Here is a 21,409-nt window from a genome sequence, read left to right as displayed (position 1 = left end):
CCCTGCAGTGAAATAGAAGATTAGTAGAAGGATATATAAAATTCGTCACCACATAGGAGGGGAGATAGTAAGGACCCCTCTGCTAGTGCGAGACCATGAAAGATAATTAAGAAAAGTGCATGCTCAGGACATAGCCCTGCTGGACTATGGGAAGCACTGACTGTAACCCTGAAAGTGCTGGACGTCAAAAAGCTCTGTATAAAAATTGAAAGAGGGCCCCGGAGACCCCCATCGTACAGTGTAGCGAGGATGTGGTGCCACAAGGTCTCATCATAGGCTTTTGTCAGATCAAATAAGACGGCAATAAGGTGTAGTCGCCGGTAAAATGCCGATTGGATGGAAGGCCCCAGCCAGCTGCGGTGGCCGAGCGGTTCTAGCCGCTTCAGTCCGGAACCACGCGGCTACTACAGTCGCAGGTTCGAATCCTGCCTCAGGCATAGATGTTTGTGATGTCCTTAAATTAGTTAGGTTTAAGTAGTTCTAAGTCTAGGTGACATTTTTTTGGCCGACCCCAGGTGGACCAAGTTGTCAGTGGATATGCGCCTTTAGTGAAAGTCGCCCTGCGAAGGAGCCAGAAGACTCCGAAACTCAAGGAGCCAGCAGAACCACTGGTAAACCATACATTCGAGCAGCTTGTACAGAACATCAGTGACGCTCACAGGACGATAGCTAACCATATATAGAACTTTCTTACCAGGCCTCATCATGAGGATTATACTTTTCCGTTATTAAAGACGGTTCAAATGGCTCTGAGCACAATGTGACTCAACAGATGAGGTCATCAGTCCCCTAGAACTTAGATCTACTGCGACCGTAGTGTTCCGTCATTGCAACAGGAATTCGCCACTGCTCCAGATGTGGCTGAAGACGAAAAGGAAGTGGTGCTGGTAATCCACTGATGTTTAATCGTTTGAAAATGGATGTGGTCTGGGCCAGGAGCTGTGTCAGGACAGTGGGTAGGGGCACAGAGAAAGTCCCACTCTCTGAAGGAAGCGTTTTGTAGCTCAGGGTGGTGTCGAGAAAAAGGTAAGTGTTGTTGTTACTCATGTTGTTTAATTAGATGAAATCTGAAGTGGTAATTCTCAGATGCAGAGATGCGAGCACAGTGTCAGAAAGACTCTCTGTTATTACATCTGGATCACCAGATACAGCTCGATGTTCGGAAATTTCAGGTACATCTCAGGGCCATAAAGGCATCTGAGCATGGTGCAAAGCCAGGAAGGAGAGGGTCATGTACCAATGGTGGTTATATGTCGTTCCCAACACTCCTGCTTCCATTGCATCGATGAAATGAATTCATCTAACGAAATTGACATAATCTGCCTCTCTGAACATCAAGTGACCACTGGTATAGATATGTTAGACATTTCAGGATTTAAGATAGCTTCATACTTCTGCAGAGTAGATATGGAGGGAGGAGGAGTTGCCACATTTATTAAAAACTGTCATAAATTCAAGAACATTTACATTAATAAATTCTGTTTAGAGCAGCATCCAGAAGCATGTGCAACAGACGTAGGGTTACATAACAGATCCTATATAATAGTAACTATTTACCGAGCATCTGCAGGAAATTATAATCTCTTCATAAATCATCTAGAAGCTCTTTTGGGTTATTTAACAGTAAGAAAGAAAGAAATTTTGATTGCTGGTGACTTTAATACAGATTTTCTAATTCAATCTTCCAGTAAACATTTACTGCAGTTAGTAATGTTGTCTTTCAATCTGACTCACACTGTAAACTTTCCCACTAGGATCACTAAATCCTCAAGGACAGCCATTGATAACATTTTTATAGACAAATCAAAGGAACAAAATCATATCATAAAACCTGTAATAAATGGACTATCAGATCATAACATGCAGCTCTTTGTTTTAGTTGTAAATTCTAAGCAGATTATCAAGACTGCTAAATCTGAGTACAGGAGAGTATTCAATCAACCAAAAATTGAGTGTTTTAGAAAACTGCTGAAAAATATGAACTGGAAAGATGTTTATAGTGCTTATGACATGAATGAAAAATATAACACATTTCCTCTAAAAGTTACTCAAATTAAACAGAAGTCTATAATAAAACCATGGATCACACAAGGAATAAAGATTTCTTCTAAGACAAAAAGGAAAATGTATCTGTCGACCAAGAATAGCTACAATACTGATGATTTAGCTAAATACAAGGAATACTGTAAAATATTTAAAAAAAGTAATTGAGACATCGAAACAAATACACTACGAGAAGAAGATAGCAATGTCAGCGAACAAAATAAGAACAATATGGGATATTGTGAAAGAAGAGACTGGTAGAACCAGAAAGGAAAAGAAGCAAATAGCACTAACAGTAGATGACACATTAGTAACCAAGGGGCATAGTGTGGCAAATCTATTTAACAAGTACTTTATATCCATTACTGATAGAATGGGATTGTCAGGATCAGTAAATAATGCCCTTGAATATCAGAAACTAGCCTTTACAAATGTCACTTACATCACCATAAGAAATAACTTCCATAATAAAATCTTTAAAAACAAAGCATTCTAGTGGTTATGCTGAAATATCAACAAAGTTAATTAAGGCATGTTCTTGTGAGTTTAGTACAATTTTAAGTTACTTGTGTAACCAGTCAATTGTAACTGGGACATTTCCTGACTGGCTGAAATATGCTGATGTTAAGGCTCTATTCAAGATAGGGGATAAAGAGAGGCCATCAAACTACAGACCGATTTCACTTTTGCCTGCATTCTCAAAAATTTTAGAAAAAGTAATCTACAGGCAGCTTCTCAACCATCTGACCGCAAATAACATATTATCAAGAACACAGTTTGGATTTCTGAAGGGTTCTGGTATCGAAAAGGCTATTTACACCTAAAGTGAAAATGTACTTAATTCATTAAGTAACAAGTTACAAACAGCAGGTATTTTCTGTGATTTGTCAAAGGCATTCGATTGTGTAAACCACAACATCCTTTTAAATAAATTAGAATTCTATGGTGTCACGGGCAGTGCTGCAAAATGGTTCAAGCCATACCTCGTTAACAGGAAACAAAGGGTGTCAGTGCAAGGGACTAGTGAATTAAGTCATCAGTCATCATCAGAATGGGAAGAAATTAAATGTGGTGTCCCACAAGGATCCATCTTAGGGCCATTTCTTTTTCTTGTGTACATTAATGATCTCTCATCAGTTACATTGCCAGAAGCAGAGTTCGTTTTGTTTGCAGATGACACAAGTATTGCAATAAATAGTATGCCAAGTGTAGTTCTAGAAAGATCTGCTAATGATATTTTCATGGATTTTAATAAATGGTTTAAAGCCACCTCAGTGACATTAAACTTCGAAAAGACTCACTATATGCAATTCAGAACCTGTAAGAGCTTTCCATCCAGCATATGCATAAAGTACGAAGAAGAGCAGATAGAAGAGGTTGACAGTCTTAAATTCCTGGGATTACAACTTGATAATAAATTCAGTTGGGAGGAGCACACCACAGAACTGCACAAACGCCTTAACAAATCTGTCTTTGCAATTCGAGTGTTAGCACATAGGCGACATAAAATTGAAAAAGCTTGCATACTTTGCCTACTTTCATTCCATAACGTCATATGGTATAATATTTTGGGGTAACTCTTCAAGTCAAACAAAAGTTTTCAGGGTCCAAAAGCGGGTAATACATATTATTTGTTGAGTAAACTCACGGACGTCTAGTAGAAACTTCTTCAAAGAACTGGGTATACTAACTACTGCCTCTCAGTATATTTACTCCTTAATGAAATTTGTCCTAAATAATATATCTCTTTTTCCAACAAACAGCTCAGTTCATACAAACAATACCAGGAACAAAAATGATCTGGACAAGGACATAAAAGCACTTACTTTAGTTCAAAAAGGGGTCCACTACTCAGGAACACTCATCTTCAATAATTTGCCAGCAAACATAAAAAATTTAGTTACAAATAGACATCAGTTTAAAAGGAGCCTGAAAGACTTACTAGTAGCCAACTCCTACTCCATTGACGAATTTTTTAATAGAAACAAATGATGTGTTATATATATTTATACTATTAGTATTCTTATTTCAGCTTTAAAAAATAAAGGTGACTTGTTCCACATCCACGAGGATCTCCTCAACACAGATCTATGGAACGAAAACTAATCTAATCTAATCTAATCTTGATGAGCTGACAGAACCAGGTGCAGATCGGTTTGATTGCTATGATGTGCTCCAGGGACAGATTGTGCTTATGGTGGTGGAGGGCCTGCCTGCGGTCTTTACTGGCCACAGCGATTTCCGACGACCACCAACGCACCAATTTCTGCCGGGGTCAACCTGAGGAACAAGAGTCTGAAGATTCAGCTGGGCAACAATGGTAGTATGGTTGCAGTGATAGAGTGGATCACCACATCATTGTTGCTATCCCAGTCAGCCTTGATAAGAACGGACCTGGACAGGCACCCACGTGAGTGACATGTGGGTAGGGACTTGAAGTGTGGAAAATGTTCACAACCACACAAATCGTTGTGAGCTCTCCAGTGGATAGACGCGACTGCAAACCATGAGATCAATGGCCGAATAGTTGCCATGTGCCACACTAAAATAGTGGGGTACCTGTACTGAGGAGTCAAAGGTCGAGTTAGTAGATCCTTAATGACTTTGTCTTTGCCAGTAGTCCTGGTACTACCCCTCAAACGGTTATGTGCTTTAAAATCGCCCAGAAGTAGAAAAGTTGGAGGGCGTTGGGAAATTAGTGCAGCCAATACGTGCTGTCGCACTTAACCAGCTGGAGGGAGATAGATGTTACAGAAGGAAATTTCCTGTGTTTTCCGCACCCTGACAGGCAAAGCTTCTAAATGTGTTTGAAGAAGCACAGGTTCGCTACAGACAGAGGTAAGGACATAAACACAGACTCCGCCTCACAGTCTATCACGGTAAGTACGGTTTTTGTTGAATCCCCAATAGCTACAAACAGTGGGGGTCCACATAGTGGCAAACCTGCTTTCCTGAAGGGAAACACAAAAAGGCGATGTAACACTTAAGAGTTGTCGTAACTCAACCAGAACCACCACAATTCCACTGGAGGATAACGCTTTCTGTCCACTGAAAAGGGATGAAGGGAACAAAGAGGCAGATTACGCCTCAGGGACACCTGAAACCACTGGTTGAGTGCTCACATCCAGTACCCTTGCGCCTGAGGCGTCTAATATATCCGTCGTCCGGGGATAGGAAAATCTCAGAGTGTGAGTTATAGCGTTTTAATTTAAACTAAAGTCTTTCTTCAAAGTTTACAAAACAATATTCGTGAGGTAGGACTGATCCTCCAAGCCTATCAATAACTAAATCAGAGATTCTTCCAAACATAAACAGTCTGTAGTAACCATACAACTTCACCAAACCAAGCCCCGGGCGTCTCGCCAGCCGTGGTGGTCTCCCGGTTCTAGGCGCGCAGTCCGGAACCGTGCGACTGCTACGGTCGCAGGTTCGAATCCTGCCTCGGGCATGGATGTGTGTGATGTCCTTAGGTTAGTTAGGTTTAAGTAGTTCTAAGTTCTAGGGGACTAATGACCACAGCAGTTGAGTCCCATAGTGCTCAGAGCCATTTGAACCATTTGAACCGGGCGTCTCGTGAAGAGCGGCGCGGAGTCCACGTTGCCGTCACCTGAGTCCGAGGACGAGTAGAGGCCGTGCGAGGATGGCTCCAGTACGCTGGCGGCGGTGGACGACGACGAGGCGGCTGCCATTACACCAGTGGGCTGGTTAGGCGTCAACCGCCTCTCCAGGCTCCTGCGCCAGTCTAAATGCTACTTGGCGCATGGATATGGCTGGCTCTACTAGTAGTCACGAGTCGAGCGGAATGAAGGAGGTCCGCGGCTGTAGCGACCTCTTGCGGCGCCGTGGACGCCTTCTGGTTGTTTCTGGGAATCCTCTGTGTTTCCGGGACGACCGGCCAGGCTGACACCTACTTGGTCCGGGGCCCGCTGTACCGGTCTGCTTCGGGGGAAGCGAGAGTTGCAGGCGCTTAGTCTGGCCACAGTAGCGTCAGCGAAGTATAAATCCTCAGTGGATGCCGGAATGTCCACCTCATCCTCGGATGAAGAGTTGTTAGGGAATGGTGCAAGGACCACCGGAGCCTCCCATTTCCTGACTTCTTCTATGTTTGTTTACTCTCTCGCCGTCCTTTACGGTCTTGCTGGGAGGGCTTGTCGGAAGCGGCTTCAGGCACAGAGGATGACCGTGAAGCCCTTCGAGCAGCAGCTAGTGGCTCCTTCAGTCAATGTCTGTAGTCCACTTGACCACGGTGGCAAACCTTGGAAGGTAAAGTCGGAAGGGACCCCTTGCGCGCGAGAGGAGCGAGAGAAGACTTTTGCTTCTCTGGCTGGGGAAGGGGACAGATGTCCTCAGCGTTTTGGGGCGTGGGGAATGGTACTCCCTAAATAGGAGCATTATCCAGGGTCTCGCACTACATAATTTCAGTTCATTTTGGAGTACTGTGCAGTCCATGGAGCAGGGGGAGTGCTGCTCTCCACAGCTGACACATGTGAGAGGTAGGGCATGTGGAGTATTCGGATGCAGTAGACGTCTGCAGTCTCGACTTGTTGCGCTGGAAATGCACTGGGAAGACATGTGCCCGAATTTTCAGCACTTAACGCACCGCTTAGGCGATGGTACGCACCTTTCTAGGTAACGAATCACATTTAAAGGCCAAGATGAAGGCACCGGTGTCAACCCTATTGACTTTAGGCCCCCTATAGAAGCATCGGGCTGTCCTACTCCTTTTTCTAGAAATTGTACATAATGATAGCTCCACCAGAGCGTCTACAGGTTTCTTTCTTCATTTCCCCTTGGATTTCTTTGCAACTTGTTTTATTGAAATCCGAATGTTTAAAATCTAACTGTTAGGAGATAAATGATCGAAAGTTTCCTCTTTCTTTTTTTATAATTGCTTATAAATCTCTTCCATAACTTATGATGTATTGCCTTTTTAATCAACTGGCCTTCATTAGTCATCCCCAAAGCCACATTTACATCGATTTTAAACACCGCATGTCTTCGACAGTGCCAACTCTCGCAACCAGACAAGGAACACTGTGAAATGCATTTAATGTCATACTTATGTTTTCCATCCACATAGGAAAATCATCCCTTATACACACAGATTTGCTTTATATAAATGAAAGTAGATCAAAGAATTTTCTTGACGTGTAGCAGATATTGAATGAGAAAGGGAAGCAACTTCTGTGTAGAGACTAAGTGTCTACTGTACATGTAAAAATATGCTAGTTACATTTGTTCAGAGCTTCTTTGAAGTATAAAATGTATTACATTACGTATATCACTAATGGATTTTTATTTTTGTACCTTGTTGACTGTAACAACCTTTTTGTCCCTAGGACGTGAGATGCGGTAAGGGCGACACTGATTAAGGTGCATGAGCTACATCGACTGAAGTACGTGGTGGAAGGAGTTGGTGAGTTTCATATATACTTACAGAATTATTTATTTTAATAAGAGACCAGTCCGTGGAAATCCCATAAAAAACGCAAAATATATCTACTTAAGGAAGCTAATAAAAATGCTCTTATGGCCTTTTTAAGAGAGCGTCTTCACTGCTTCCGATCTGATCATGTAAGTGTAGAAAATATGTGGAATGATTTGAAAGAGATAGTATCGATAGCAATTGAGAGGTACTGTATATACAACATAAATTAATAATTGATGGTACTGATACACCATGGTACACAATACGGATCAGATTGCTGTTTCAGAAGAAAAGAAAAAAGGATGCCAAATTTGAAACAGCGCAAAATCCCCAAGATTGGGAAAGCTTTGCGGAAGATCGAAATATAAAGCGTACTTCAATGCGAGGTGCTTTTAATAATTTCCACAACAAAACTCAGTCTAGGAACCTGGCAGGAAACACAAAGACATTCTGGTCACACATAAAGCACACCAGTGGAAAGGCGCAATCAATACCTTTAATGCGCGATAACAGCGTTGAAGTCACTGATGACAGTGGCACTAAAGTAATTAAACACGGTTTTCCGAAACTCCTTCACCACAGAAAACGAATAATTCTAGTCAAGAACCACTGCCAAGATGAGAAACATAGAAGTAGGTATTCTCAGTGTAATAAAGCAGCTTAAATCACTTAATAGAGACAAGGGCTCCAGTCCAGATCGTATACCAGTCTCGTTCCTTTCAGAGTATGCCGATACAATAGCTCCATATTTAGCAATTTTATACTGAAACGTTCCCTTAGAAAAACTAATGAATTACTGTGCTGATAAGCCCCTTACGTTATTTGATTTTCAAACAGCCGAAAATACTGAACGTACTCAGACATTTCTCGCTTTACTTGTTCTGATCATCACTAAACTGAAACACAATATTTTTAGCGCAACGACATCTGAATTTCAATAATCCCTACAAAAGAATGGCTCTGACTAGCAATAACCTATACGTTTCATGAATCACTTACCTCATAAAAATCTTCGTTACTCGAACGACTGCTATACAGAGAGGGCCATTATTGCCAGCTAAATAAAAGGATTCTAACTACTGAAGGCACTAACTACTGATAGGCATAGTTAGCAAATGAGAGATTTTGGTAGAGAACAAACAATGTATTTACCTTAATAGTTCATGACATCCAGTCTTACAAATTTACTCTCTCTGATGGACACACGTCCAGATCATCCGCTCTCAAAACTCCGCCATCTCACTCCCCACATCCACCACTGCTGGTGGCTCATCTCCAACTGCGCACCACTACGCGCTCTTCACATCCAACTGCCCAACACTACAGTAGCGTATATTCTAACAATACCATAGCCATAGGCCTCACACAGCACAGCCAGTGATTTTCATACGAGGTGCATTCAAGTTCTAAGGCTTCCGATTTTTTTTTCTAATTAACTACTCACCCGAAATCTGTGAAACTGGCGTTACTTCTCGTCTCGCCCTGCAGACGTACACATTTTTCACAACGCTGACGCCATGATTCCATGGCAGCGGCGAAGCCTTCTTTAGGAGTCTGTTTAGACCACCGGAAAATCGCTGAGGCAATAGCAGCACAGCTGGTGAATGTGCGGCCACGGAGAGTGTCTTTCATTGTTGGAAAAAAGCCAAAAGTCACTAGGAGCCAGGTCAGGTGAGTAGGGAGCATGAGGAATCACTTCAAAGTTGCTATCACGAAGAAACTGTTGCGTAACGTTAGATCGATGTGCGGGTGCGTTGTCTTCGTGAAACAGCACACGCGCAGCCCTTCCCGGACGTTTTTGTTGCAATGCAGGAAGGAATTTGTTCTTCAAAACATTTTCGTACGATGCACCTGTTACCGTAGTGCCCTTTGGAACGCAATGGGTAAGGAGTACGCCCTCGCTGTCCCAGTACATGGACACCATCATTTTTTCAGCTCTGGCGGTTACCCAAAATTTTTTGGTGGAGGTGAATCTGTGTGCTTCTATTGAGCTGACTGGCGCTTCGTTTCTGGATTGAAAAATGGCATCCACGTCTCATCCTTGTCACAACCGACGAAAAGAAAGTCCCATTCATGCTGTCGTTGCGCGTCAACATTGCTTGGTAACATGTCACATGGGCAGCCATGTGGTCGTCCGTCAGCATTCGTGGCACCCACCTGGATGACACTTTTCGCATTTTCAGGTCGTCATGCAGGATTGTGTGCACAGAACCCACAGAAATGCCAACTCTGGAGGCGACCTGTTCAACAGTCATTCGGCGATCCGCCAAAACAATGCTCTCCACTTTCTTGATCATGTCGTCAGAGCGGCTTGTGCGAGCCCGAGGTTGTTTCGGTTTGTTGTCACACGATGTTCTGCCTTCATTAAACTGTCGCACCCACGAACGCACTTTCGACACATCCGTAACTCCATCACCACATGTCTCCTTCAACTGTCGATGAATTTCACTTGGTTTCTCACCACACAAATTCAGAAAACGAATGATTGCACGCTGTTCAAGTAAGGAAAAGGTCGCCATTTTAAGTATTTAAAACAGTTCTCATTCTCGCCGCTGGCGGTAAAATTCTATCTGCCATACGGTGCTGCCATCTCTGGGACGTATTGACAATGAACGCGGCCTCATTTTAAAACAATGCGCATGTTTCTATCTCTTTCCAGTCCGGAGAAAAAAAATCGGAGGCCTTAGAACTTGAATGCACCTCGTACAGAGCACTACGTGACGTTACCAACATAAAAACCTAAACAGCCTACTTACAGTAGAACCACTCGCTCACAGAAAGATCGGTACCTAAAGACTACATAATTGCTCAAGTCACACTAATACCCAAAAAGGAAAGTAGGAGTAATCCGTTGAATTACAGGCCCATTTCACTAACGTCGATTTGCTGTAGGATTTTGGAACTTATACTGTGTTCGAACATTATGAAGTACCTCGAAGAAAACGATTTATTGACAGATAGTCAGCAAGGATTCAGAAAATATCGTTCATGTGAAGCACAACTAGCTCTTTATACTCATGAAGTACTCAATGCTATCAACAGGTGATGTCAAATTGATTCCATACTTTCAGATTTCCAGACGGCTTTCGACAGCGTTCTTCACAAGCGTCTTCTAACCAAACTGCGTGCCTATGGAATATCGCCTCAGCTGTGAGACTGGATTCGTGATTTCCTGTCAGAAATGTCACAGTTTGCAGTTATAGAAGGAAAGTCACTGAGTAAAACAGAAAACAGATGTAATATCCGGCGTTTCCCAAGGAAGTGCTACAGGCCTTCTATTGTTCCTGATCTATATTAAAGACATAGGAGACAATCTGAGTTGTCGTCTTAGATTGTCTGCAGTTGGTGCTGTCGCCGGCCGGAGTGGCCGAGCGGTTCTAGGTGCTTCAGTCTGGAACCGCGCGAGCGCTACGGCCGCAGGTTCGAATCCTGCCTCGGGCATGGATGTGTGTGAAGTCCTTAGGTTAGTTAGGTTTAAGTAGTTCTAAGTTCTAGGGAACTGATGACCTCACATGTTAAGTCCCAGAGTGCTCAGAGCCATCGGAGTTGTTCACGTGAGTTCTAAAAGAAATCCACTAAATTTTGCTTACGTGATAAGTCACACAAATCTGAAGGCTTTAAATTCTACTAATACTTAGGGATTACAATTACAAATAACCTAAATTGGAACGATCACATAGGTAGTGTTGTGGTTAGAGCAAACCAAAGACTGCGATTTGTTGGCAGAACACTTAGATGGTGCCACAGGTCTACTAAAGAGACTGCTTACACCACGCTTGTCCGCCCTATTCTGGAGTATTGCTGTGTGGTGTGGGGGATCCGCATCAGGTGGGACTGACGGATGACATCGAAAAAGTTCGAAGAAGGGCAGCTCGTTTTGTATTGATAGTGCCACAGACATGCAACATTAACTGGCAATTATTAAAATTAAGGCATTATTCGTTGCGATGGGATCTTGTTACGAAATTTCAATTATCGGTATTCTCCACAGATTGCGAAAACATTCTGTTGGCACCCACCTACATATGGAGGAATGATCAGCGTGATGAAATAAGACAAATTAAGTGCTGGTTTTTCCTGCGCACCGTTTGGTAGTGGAACGATAGAGAGACAGCTTGAAGGTGGCCCATTGAACCCTCTGCAACTAACTTAACTGTGAATAGCGGAGTAATCACGTTGATGTAGATGCACGTAGATGAGTATCAGCGCCGATAAAGTGGCTCTATTTGCTGTCTCAAGAAAATCATCTAGAATCTAAATTTTTAGTAAACCTAAATTTATTAAATTTTCAGTCATTTTAGGTATTGTTTCTGTGTGTTTGATTTAGCGTTATTCTTTGTTATTTTCTCGCTCCTCCATTGACATCATATGAAAATTATTATGCACTGCTTTCTATCGACGGAGGTGTAAAAATATTACGAGATTACTACATCATTTCATGCTAACGGTCTACAGTTAAGACTTATAACTCTTGTTGTAATCAGCAATCTACTCAGAACGAGAGTATCTCCTCCGGACACTCTTAAAATCTCCAGCAGGTTATGTATCTCACAAAGGGTAAAATGTAACTCAATGTGTAACCTGAAACAAGCTCTCTTAAAGAATAAGCTATAAATTGTGACACTGATGAAGTCTGATTGTGAGCAGAAATATAAGAATAGCCTGACGTTCTTACAGATTAAGTATGAAATCGCGATGCCGGTGAAATCTGAGTATAAATACGGAAGAAGGTTCACTTTTTATTCCGCTGTTGTCATAGAACGTAGATGATTCGGCAGTGTTAGGTGAAACAGAAAGACGAGAAGTTTTTCCTGCTTCAATCACATATGGACCAGAGTTCTTTATTCTGGTCTAAGAGATCCAAACAGAAACATATTCGTAACAAACGTTCTTACTTTCCTAAAGCTCATATAACAAGCACACTAAAAAAAAGTGTATCCTGGTAACATTTACTTTACCCTTATTCTGAATAAGCTGTCTCTGGTTTCTGAATGTATAGATATAACCGCGCACGCTAGATTCATAGTGTATGTTAGTAATCTGTCATGAATACTTTCTATGAGATTTCTGATACTAGATGAAAAATGCTGCATTGCCTGGGTGTTCAGTTTGCCAATTTGCTGTTGGCAACGGAAACAAAAAATGAACTGCGTTTATAGTCGTAGACAGTTTCTGTACGCTGGGCGCAGCTATTTTGTAAGCTTTTCTATGGCAACTCGTCTTCATAGTTCTATAGACGGAGACTGTTTTCGCTACCGTTGTTCGCCCTTGGCTCTTGAACTGTCAAAACCACTGTCAGGTGTTAGGGATTTCCTTAAGTTCACTCGACTGTTGGAGTATCTTTGTAGCAAAGAACAAAGGTAATAATACCCCATTCATGAATGGAACTTTTTCACACATCTCGGTGATTATGATATCATTTCTTTTGAATTATGTGTTGTACAATGATATGTTTGCGTAGATCGATTAAACGACGTGCTGGATAGCATCTGCAAAATTTTTTGCGAACAGATTTAGTAGACTTTTTGCACAATGCGGCAGTGTTTCACTCATTTCTGTGTTTATGATGCCATATCTCCCGAACTACGTGCGGTATAATGATATACTCGTAACTTTGTAGGTGCATTTAGCGGCATATGTAGATAATATCTGCGAATTGTATTGTCAACAGATTAAGTAACGTAAAAGTAATAAATGTTAACGACATACATGACGCGTCAAATTTTCACGCATCTAATTCTTTCCACGTCTTATCTGCCGAACGTTGGTTGCCTGACAGTAAGGGAAATGTGTGCCATACGTTGTTGAAATCGATCTAGTGGTAATGGTGGATCTGTGGAAAATGCGCGGCCATACACACTCACACACACACATACACATACACACAATTTTTTATAATATGTATGAATTTAATTTTTGTAATGATCTAGGGCTTCTAAACATCTTAAAAAAACATGGCCCGTTATAGGCTGTACTGTAACTTTTTTGTTTAAATGGTGTGTTTACCTTACTATCGACCGAAAGTCATTGTCAAGGACCTTAAATAAACCAAAGTGGAGGTCAATCGCAGAGTTTGTTTGCATTACCATGTATAAATAAAACGTTGCACAAATCTCATGATAAAATCGCGTTCCATGTGGGATGTCACACGTTACATGATATAATTATCAGAGTCTGTTACTTTACACATACAAAACCAGACGTCATACTCCATATTTACAATAGGTATGAATGCAGGTCAAAAATGATAAAACGCGTCATATCACATACTGGTAACTCTAAGACCTGCAGCTTGACAACCAAAGCCGTTACGATGTTAATGTTACACTTAGATTGAAACATTACAGAATTATTAATCACATACGTAAACATTTTTCGATGTTGCTGAGCAATAGTTGTACAGTAATTTTTAAATGAACACACAGCCATTTGACTTTATCGTTTTTATCCCCGGTTTCGGCATTATATGCTATTTTCAAGTGATTGAGTTCCCCAATAACATATTTTGCAGGACATCAAGTTCAAAATTGGCCATAAATTAAGAAAAATATTCGTTCTCCACAAAATGCCAGGTGTAAAATCATCATTTATAAATGTATCAATAATGAATAATTCGAGCACGTCATATTTAATGAAACTGGTTTGAAAATGAAATAGCTCTGAGCACTATGGGACTTAACTTCTGCGGTCATCAGTCCCCTAGAACTTAGAACTACTTAAACCTAACTAACCTAAGGACATCACACACTTCCATCACACACATCCATGGATTCGAACCTGCGGTCACGCGGTTCCAGACTGAAGGGCCTAGAACCGCTCGGTCAAAGCGGCCGGCAAACTGGTTTTCTTTGGTATATAAAAGATGAGCACATGTCCTTTAGTCGTAACGATCAACTCAGTGATGGCTCGATGACATGTGCTCATCTTTTATATACCAAAGTAAACCAATGTAATTAAATATGACGTGCTCCCACTATTATTTACTGATCTTTTTACAAGATTATGATTTTACACCTGGTATTTCGTGGGGAATATTTTCCTTAATTTATGGCGAATTTTAAACTGTATGTCCTGCGGCATATGTTGATGACATACACTCAGTCTGTTGAAAATGTCATAAAAGGCCGAAACCTGGGTCTTAATTAAACAACAACAATACAATCAAATGGCGGTGTGCCCCTTTCAAAATCACATACCTAAAAGACACATTAGATAATATAATACTGCCTTGCTAAACTTAGGTGATTCATTGCATATCAGGTATCTGCGACCGAAAACCATTTAAGTGCATACTAACAGACGTAATAACATTTTGTACAGAGTGCATTAAAAGTAATGTATGAAATAGCTACAGATTTCATAAAATATGTAAAGAGAGGCAAACGTTAATTGCAGGCTCAACGAATGCATTAAATCGCAGGAAACAGCGAGTGAAGACTGTAAGTAGGCTGTTTAGATTTTTTTATTGGCAACGCCACCTCTGTATGAAAATCACTGGCTGTGCTGTGTGCAGCCTGTGGCTGGTTGGCATTGTTGTAATTCTCGCCATTGTAGTGTTCGGCAGTTGGCTGTTAACAGCGCGTAGCGCTGCGCAGTTGGAGGTGAGCTGCCAGCAGTGGTGGATGTGGGGAGAGCAATGGCGGAGTTTTGAAATTTGTAAGACTGGATGTCATGAACTGCTATATATATTATGACTTTTGATGACTATTAAGGTAAATACATTGTTTGTTCTCTATTGAAATCTTTCATTTGCTAACTATGCCTATCAGTAGTTAGTGCCTTGCGTAGTCTGAGTCTTTTATTTAGCTGGCAGTAGTGGCGCTCGCTGTATTGCAGTAGTTCGAGTAACGACGATTTCTGTGAGGTAAGTGATTTGTGAAACGTATAGGTTAATGTTAGTCAGGGCCATTCTTTTGTAGGGATTTTTGAAAGTCAGATTGCGTTGCGCTAAAAATATTGTATGTCAGTTTAAGCACAGTCTTGTATAATTTTTCTAAGGGGACGTTTCAAGCCTACCTATTGAACCAAAGAGACCAGGATACTTACATTTTATGCAGAAGAGCAATTCGTCAAAACACAAGTTTCATAAATATTTTAAAATTACATTATCCAAGACGAAATAGCAGAACTGCTTACTGACAATCATTTACTGAAGTTCGTGGCGTACCCAGTATTTCTTCCAATACGTGTTATCACAGGTGCCATTTGTTTCTGCCTTGTCTTCCATCATGTGATAGATGGTAAAAAGACCTTTTCTTTTGGTATGATCTAAGTGCTTTTCATAAAATTGTACTGAATGTTAGTGTAATTGAATTCTTGTTTCTTTTATTAAGTAATCCATCTTAGCTTCCGTTTTTAATCGACGCGCAACATAGAATACTTTTTATCTGTGGTTTCCAAACTTCACTACTTGGTTCCATACTTTTTTCTTCAAATAATGTGGTTTGTTACCACGTATTTTGCTTAATGTAAGATACGCATTCATGATTCTGAAAGCATTGTTTTGGCAATATTTAGGTGTCCAGTAACGCGTTCTACAATGATTGTTGATTCTATTCGCTGTCTTTCTCTGTCTGGTATCTGCTCTCACTACTATCGCGCCCTGGGGATGAGTGGGCAGCAAAGTGAAAATTACCAATAAAAAGGTGTTAGCATGTGGACTAAATGTGCTGTTCCAGTCTCTTCTGTACCTAAGGTCCATCACCGTTCCCTTTGGATCCCTACGTAATTCGGTGCTCTCTGATAGACGCGATCGAACAGCGGAGGAGTGGTACTCAAGCGTCAACTTTAGGTTACAATATCTCAGGATGTAATTAACATTTTACAATGCACCAAACGGCACTGATTACGTATTTGTTTATATGTTCAGATGTGCTAGCAAACCTAACGGGGTTCCATTAAAAAAAAAAACGTAGGTTTGTGTTAAAAAACATACTTCCGTGCATTTTTTATGGTTTGTATTAACCAATTACACTAGCCCCTCTTCTCACTTTCGGTCTATGGAATCGATTCGTCAGTATTTGACGTGGTTTACGAAATATATCCAGCGGTAACGTTAGGTGACTCACCCTGTATGTGCTCTGCCATATTCTTCGAAAAAATAATTACTTCAGCAACATGTAGATATTGCGACTTCCGTCGCTCTTTTAAAGGAAATGACGTGACGATAGGGGCGGTAGAAATTAAAATCTCTACCTGACTTTCGATTCCCGGTTATCAGGTACATCTGATCTTCCCAGATAATCATCTGCTGCCTTCAACGTGGCCAGCATGGGACCTCGTCGCTACGAGGGATTTCTGATTACTAAATATGTGGTCGAAGGAGGCTACAGAGGAATTCTACAGATCAGGAGTCGGACAGATCTCTTAAAATCTTGCATGTATTTCCATAAAGACTCATATCGAAACACGAGGTAGCCTGTCACAACTAAAGTATCGGATACTACAGACATAGGAATGAAACAAATCTGCCACAGAAAACGTCTTGCTGCAGGACAAGGTAGGACAAGGTAAAAGGAACAATTCACAATATAAACGAGTAATTGTTAACTCGTGCAGCACTTGATCAGAGAGAGAATTTGTCCACTGAGAGATAAATTGTAATAATTACTGTCCATGGGAAAGATAAAACTGAACCCCAGGCAGGGGCAGTATAAGGCACTTGGCGCAAGCATCGTTAGCTTCATAGCTCCTTCCGATCGATACGCAAATAGTTGAATTTTGATGGTTGGCTACCTAAAGTATCGCGGCTGCATTGACTCTACTGCGAAACAGTACTAAGAGGAACTGTAAGGTCCATCGTTGCTACTGAGAGAAGTAAGTAACCACAAACCTATACAACAGCGGCAACTTCTGTGCAGATGAACTACAAGGACTTACTCCAACTAATAATCGCAAGCAACTCAGGACAAGAGGGCCTCTACCGTCAGTTTCTTTGCCGAGAGTATAACAACCGATTAAAAGTCCGCCTCCAAAAAGAGGAAAAAGTAGCCAAGCGAACCTGATCTTATGGTTTCGAAGTTGGGTTTCGGTGCAGTGGCGGCAACTCATGGAAAGGGGAAGGACACGAAAAAACTGTGGTCTGCAATTAACCGCTCGAACAGCCTTTGTGGATGTTCGCCGTATTCCAAATTACTGGGAATGTTGAAACTGAGGGTGGAAAATTACTCGGCCCCTTACGACATACAGTCATCTTTTTAGGCAAGCATACTGTGGTATCTGACTGCCGGTGAAAATTAGTTTGATGTGATATAACTGACAATTAGTTTCATCGACCTCATCAATATTAATCGGTTAGACATTGCTCGAGTCTCAAATGATTCGTAAATTTGCTGTGTTGAAATGTACAGTCAGAAAAGTAAAATGTATTTTGTTACGACACTATCTCTTTTCTTCAGGAAAGCTGGTCACCTACTACACACCTTATGGCAGGCCAGAGAAAACGTACATCAGGCACTGGCGAGGTTAAAATCCCCACAGATTCCGTCCAGCAAATACTGAAACGTTTCTGGTGCACTGATCAACACAAACGGCATCCTACAGATTGACAATGACCTCAGGGAACCGAGATGCTGTTTTCTGGGGATCCTCCGGGTATGCTACGAATTGATGATCTCCTTTTCGGATCTAAGGTAGAGAATTATTTGCACTGTCCGAAATTGTCAGTAGTTTCTACCATGTTTGAAATCTGACGCTCATCGGTTATCGTTTTGCTGTTAATATGTCTGCAGTAGCAATAGAATATATTTTTTTTCTCAAATCCGGTGACGTTTTCGGTACAACTACAGCTACAACAGTCCATGGACTAGCGCTAACTATTGTTCAATGATTTTTGTCGCACTGGTTGTATATAACACAGTATACGATAAGGCCTGTGATATAACGGCAGCTCATCTCCCGTATGAAAAGATGTTATGTTACAGACTTTGGTGGTAAAGGCCCTAAAAAAAAAAAAAAAAAAAAAAAAAAAAAAAAAAAAAAAAAAAAAAAAAACTACAATTTAAACAATAATTTCTCCCCTTCAGTCTATCCGTACATCTACGATGCCTTAACTTCCTACACAACGAAGTTTTATCATCTGTTTCCACGTTACTGTGGTCCATAGCACCCAGGACGTAGAAATTAGTCACCGACATTCCAGCGGTAAGCTGTACTCAATCGGGGCAACATTATCTAAATCAGCGAGCGCAACTTTCTCGTCCAGTTTCTCCATACAACTACTATGCTTCTCCTTACAAAGCAACGTCATGTGTCTAATACATCATTTTCTGCCATTTTATTTTGGTCATCAGTCTACTGACTGGTTTGATGCGGCCCGCCACGAATTCCTTTCCTGTGCTAACCTCTTCATCTCAGAGTAGCACTTGCAACCTACGTCCTCAATTATTTGCTTGACGTATTCCAATCTCTGTCTTCCTCTACAGTTTTTGTCCTCTACAGCTCCCTCTAGTACCATGGAAGTCATTCCCTCATGTCTCAGCAGATGTCCTATCATCCTGTCCCTTCTCCTTATCAGTGTTTTCCACATATTCCTTTTCTCTCCGATTCTGCGTAGAACCTGCTCATTCCTTACCTTATCAGTCCACCTAATTTTCAACATTCGTCTATAGCACCACATCAATCCTTAGTGTTCCTGATTGCAGTTTAGGTGGTTCCTCCCTCAAATTTAGTGCGCCTTGCAAAGTTTCTAAGCTTCCAACTATCCCCCCTGGTAGCAACAGTTGGCTCCCTAGATTAAACTAAACGCCACCTAATGTCAATTTTGGTATGTTGCATACAGTCCCAAGATCATGCAGTAACTATCACCTAACCGCGGAACGACTTTTGCGCATTGCCTACAACGCTGCGCCCTCACCTGATAATCCACCATTGCTGAAACTAAGGATCCCACATTACAAACTCCACCCCACACGAATTATTGCTCGGATAGTTTAATGATCCACTATATCCATACTTGCCAAGGGCACATGCGCACCCAGATCTAATAAAATCTTGTGCTTGCTACCTTCCACAATTCCTACTACAGTACATTCCGTCTCTGTTTTCTTAACAGTTGCATCGAGATTTATCGGAAATTCAGTACTTTGGACCTGGGGTTAACTTCTGAGCTTAACATCTGTTTATTCGATCCTTGTTCCATCGTATCAAATCTCCCATAACTTTGGTGCTGTCCACAGATTCTTCCTCTCTAAATATTTTATAAAATCTATACTTATTTCACACCCTACCTTCAATTAACGGTACAAAATATTTTATTACGTCTTTCTGTAAACTATTAAGTTATCTTCAGTCACTGATTACATGATGTACAATAATTCAACTAAATATGGCACACCAGTAATACGCTCTGTGAACGCCTTTCATGTGTGCTATCGATAATTATGCAATATCTTTATATAAGTGCTGGGAGTTGTAAAGCAGCATTTCTTACAAGTATAGTTATCAATGTTGATTTTGTTGTGGTCGTCAGTCCTGAGACTGGTTTCATGCCGCTCTCCATGCTACTCTGTCCTCTGCAAGCTTCTTCATCTCCCAGTACCTACTGCAACCTACATCCTTCTGAATCTGCTTAGTGTATTCATCTCTTGGTCTCCCTCTACGATTTTTACCCTCCACGCTCCCCTCCAATACTAAATTGGTGATCCCTTGATGCCTCAGAACATGTCCTACCAACCAATCCCTTCTTCTAATCAAGTTGTGCCACAAAAGTCTCTTCTGCCCAATCCTATTCAATCCTTCCTCATTAGTTATGTGATCTACCCATCTAATCTTCAGCATTCTTCTGTAGCACCACATTTCGAAAGCTTCTATCCTCTCTTGTCAAAACTATTTATCGTCCATGTTTCAATTCCATACACGGCTACACTCCATACAAATACTTTCAGAAATGACTTCCTGACACTTAAATCTATACTCGATGTTAACAAATTTCTCTTCTTCAGAAACGCTTTCCTTGCCATTGACAGTCTACACTTTATGTCCTCTCTACTTCGACCATCATCAGTTATTTTGCTCCCCAAATTGTAAAACTCCTTTACTACTTTAAGAGTCTCACTTCCTAATGTAATTCCCTCAGCGTCACCCGACTTCATTCGACTACATTCCATTATACACGTATTTGCTTTTGTTGATGTTCATCTCATATATTTTCCTTCAAGACACTATCCATTCCGTTCAACTGCTCTTCCAAGTCCTTTGCTGTCTCTGACAGAATTAAAATGTCATCGGCAAACCTCAAAGTTTTTATTACATCTCCATGGATTTTAATACCTACTCCAAATTTTTCTTTGGTTTCCTTCACTGCTTGCTCAATATAAAGATTGAATAACATCGGGGAAAGGCTACAACCCTGTCTCACTCCCCAACCACTGCTTCCCTCTTACGTCCCTCGACTCTTATAACTGCCATTTGGTTTCTGTACAAATTGTAAATATCATTTCGCTCCCTGTATTTTTCCCCTGCCATCTTCTGAATTTGAAAGAGAGTATTCCAGTCAATACTGTCAAACGCTTTCTCTAAGTCTACAAATGCTAGAAACGTAGGTTTGCGTTTCCTTAATCTAGCTTCTAAGATGAGTCGTAGCGTCAGTATTGCCTCACGTGCTCCAACATTTCTACGTAATCCAAACTGATCTTCCCGAGGTTCGCTTCTACTACGTTTTCCGTAAGGAATTCGCGTTAGTATTTTGCAGCTGTGGCTTATTAAGCTGATTGTTCCGTAATTTACATATCTGTCAACACCTGCTTTCTTTGGGATTGGAATTATTATATTCTTCTTGAAGTTTGAGGGTATTTTACCTGCCACATACATAGTCACCAATATGTGAAATATAATGTTGTAACGTTATTTTATCTGGATTCATTTCTATTGTAACTAAAGAGTGTGATACCTGGTTCTACATGTGCAACTCTTCTAAGTGATACGTGACATCACACATGT

Source organism: Schistocerca gregaria, chromosome 2 (assembly GCF_023897955.1).
Source record: "Schistocerca gregaria isolate iqSchGreg1 chromosome 2, iqSchGreg1.2, whole genome shotgun sequence".
NCBI lineage: Eukaryota > Metazoa > Arthropoda > Insecta > Orthoptera > Acrididae > Schistocerca > Schistocerca gregaria.
This window is presented reverse-complemented; position numbering follows the sequence as displayed.